The following is a 3,843-nucleotide window of genomic DNA, read 5'->3' on the forward strand; positions in this document are numbered from 1 at the left end:
GCCTAAGAGTTTGGTGGGGGAACGGGAGTGCCCCGAGAAAACCCACTTTCACTAGTCGGGACCGAAAGAAAGCCCGGCTAGTGCCCAAGCTTTATGCTATGGCAGACTGTTGCTTTTATTGGTTTCTCTCAGAACAATCATTATTACAACACTAAACACAAACACAATGTGTGTGTTTTCTATGGTACGACAGACTTTCACTTATATTGTATTCTCTCAATGGTGTTTCCTTGGAAATTCTATTCCAGGCTGTCTAAAAACAACATACACGACGAAAAATGTTTCCAAAACATTTTTCTTCAAGAATCATCAAGAAACACTTGACAACATAATTTTCAATGAAGTTATCAATTGGAGCAGGATTTCAAAGTATTGCATCTTCTATTGAAGTCAAAATCTTGCAAAGTCACAAGAGAAAAATATGCTAAAAGAGTCTTTCCTGACTGGCCAAAGGTAAAATGGTTCTTGAAAATGTTTCTCAAAGTAGAAGCTATGTATACTCGGGGACATATGTTTCATTATTTCCGAAAGCATGGAAACAGTCACCATACACGAGGAAAGTTGTGACTCTAGACATGTTTCCTTTAATCCAATGTCTCTTAGTTTGCAAGAAACATCGCGCTTATCCAAAGTGATTAGATTTTCTACTGACTGGTTTCTCTCATTATAAGAAAGACTAGGCTGAAACATTAAGATACTATCTGAACAACCATTGAAGGACATTACTGTTGACAACACTGAACAATATACAATATTGCAGCAATATCTCAAAGGAAGCCAGAACGAAATCAACTTAACATTTTTGATCACGTATTATGTGAAGCGTGTACTTATACAGAATAAGGAATAAACAGTATAATATTACAAGAAGATAGAAATGCATATTATATTCATATACCATATGCATACTTTTTCATATAAACTAATCACTGAACTCTACAGGATACATTTCATTTAAATTCTGTATAATTCGGTTAACTCTGCAAAGTAGAAGAACATCTTAAGTAATAAAATTTTGTGTGATAATATCACGTTGCTGGGGTATGACTAATCCTATTGGCCAGTAAGCAGCCAAGCTTGCTCTGAAGAGTTAAAAACACTTAAAATGTTGTGCTATTTTTTTATTTACATGTAGATGCAGCACTAAAAATAATGTCTAAAAATTAAATCACCCTTTCAAACAATACAAAAATAGCCAAAAATCAGTTTACCCTAAAATTATACAGCTACAACTCGAGCTTTGAGGTTTCATCTTTAACATACCGTTAGGCGTACTATAGCAAGAAACTAGATAGTCGGAAATAAACAGACTTTTTCTTAAAACCTTAAAATAATTTATTGTTTAGACATATAGTAGAAATTTATATTTAACAATAAATTTGTAAGGAGCCTTTAGTTACCCAAAACAATAGTTAACTTCAGTTAATCAACTTCTGTAGTACAAATATGCAGAAGGGTCACAATATATTCTAAGAAATAAACTTATCTTGAATGTCAAAAGTTACATCTATCTCATCCTTCTAGAGCCTTGTGGACTGTTTGGTTTATGCAAATAGTTTGTTTTTAGAATTTTCACAGAAAGCTTAATAAATGTTATATGTACATAGCCATCACTAAGTCTGAACTAATAGACTGTCACTAGAGGAGAGCAGGATTATGCAGCTAGTTAACAGGACCCCCTCTCCTCATCCACTAGCTACTGTCTGATCGAATAGTGGTATATGATTCTCACTCCTATACCACATCCACGGCCTCAAATTCGTGAGTGAATTTTTGCAGAAACGGTACACGGGAATCCTTGGATCCACAGTCTGGACACGAAAAACGTTGAGCCACACCTGACTCAATAGAAACAGATAATAAACATTTTAAGAACTTGAAACTTCAATAATTTTGTCACAATCAGCAGAAGTTCAATGTTTCACATACGAGGCTGGTGATTCTTCAAAAATATGAGTTATCTTCTTTTAGCAAATTCAAAGACTGCATAAAACAAAAATAGATGCCAACCAATATCACAGATCACGAACCAGTCTTTCCTGATCCAGCTAGTATTTCTAGCTATTTACATACTTTCATGAGGGAAGACGTTAACAAGAAGGTCTAGATATAAGCTCACTCCTAACGTTAGTACTCAGTAACGCCTGCAGCATGCAAGTATACCATAAGTTTTCTACCTTTTTTATTATAATATAAGAATTTAAAAAAAGATAGTTTTTTCGGGTGTATATGTGTTTTTCACATAACATGTAGTCAATAAAGTTGTTAAGTTGGTTCTATCTACTTTTATACTTTATTATCCCATGGATATAACACCTGGTCTGCCATTGTGAAGTACTGCTGTAAAGGTGCACCTTGTGTGTGAACGTCGACATTAGCGACCTAGGTTACAATCTCCCTTATGTTTGAATGGGAATGAACAGTCGCGTGGGTAGCGCTAGTTACTGTGGGAAAAACTGACGTTACTGATTCAAATCAGTAATGTGAAATTTAGTGAGTCTGAAACAGCATCTTAGTAAGTCAATCAGCTTGGAAGTGTCTTGAAAGAATATTTCCAAACCTATCAATTCTACTCTCCAATAAAAGTGACTGTCCATTGTTCAGAGATACTGTACACACACACACTATTTCTTTGTGGTCGAATAAAGGTTGTTTCATTGTGTGTTACAAATTGTATCCAGTATTTATTTCTTAGCATATGTTCAGTTTATTTTGGCAGAACTCAGTAATACTTTGCAATATATCTTGCTGAACTTCCCGTTATATAGCAGACCTACCTGATTTATTCTTTACAGAAATATGTTTTACCTGAAAATGCAACACCTCAACATGGAACATTTTGAAGTTAACACCATGAAAACAAACTTTATACAACCCCGAGATCTGGCGCACATAAGTTGATAATAAGTTGGTAAATAACAATTCATAAGCATAATTAAGTGATTTATTTTTGAGGAAACATGTATTATGTTTCCCCCAAATATAAATCATTTAATTATGCTTGTAAATCGTTGTTTTCTAGCTTATTATTATATCAGCATAATGTGCTTCCATATTCAGATATGTTGACGATATGTTCATAATATGATCACATAGAATGGGCAACATTCAGTAATCCATGAACCACTAGAATAGGCAGCATTCCGCGATACAATTCACAATGGAAATAGAAAAAGATAGCAATCTCCCATTCATTGACGTGATGGTTACCAAAACATACGACTCATACGCCAAAGGAGTTTACATGAAACCCACAGATACGGGTAAATACATAAATTACCTAAACACTGTGAAGAGAAGCCTAATAAACTGCTTAGTTTCAAGAATGGACAAGAATTGCAATAGAGAAAAAGATGAAAGAAAAACACATCACTACAACTTTCCTTAACAATCGATGACTGGAATATTTAATAAAGGAGAAAAAGAATTAGAATAAAGAGGAAGAAAATTACAGGCACACAATTATACTTCTCTATATCAAATCTAAATAGCATAAAGTCAGAACAGTATCCAGAAGTCACAACACAATACGATCATAGTTAGTACACAGAAAACCACCTAAAGAAAAACACAATCGAGTGGAGAACGCACTTGACTTCCAACAAGAAGATCCAGGATCGAATGTTGACTACTACAAGCACCTAAAATAGACCCTCTCAGGATTTTAGGCATTCCCTGAAGACGACAGAAGATTAAGAGGATAAAAACTAGTTAGTAATTAATATATAATTGTTAAAAAATACTAATTAATAATCATAATCAGGTGATTGTACAGGCCACTAACCATAACAATGATTGTTTGTTTGTTTTTGAATTTTGCGCAAAGCTGCACGAGGGCTATCT

The sequence above is a fragment of the Limulus polyphemus genome, unplaced genomic scaffold (assembly GCF_000517525.1).
Source record: "Limulus polyphemus unplaced genomic scaffold, Limulus_polyphemus-2.1.2 Scaffold3072, whole genome shotgun sequence".
NCBI classification, from domain to species: domain Eukaryota; kingdom Metazoa; phylum Arthropoda; class Merostomata; order Xiphosura; family Limulidae; genus Limulus; species Limulus polyphemus.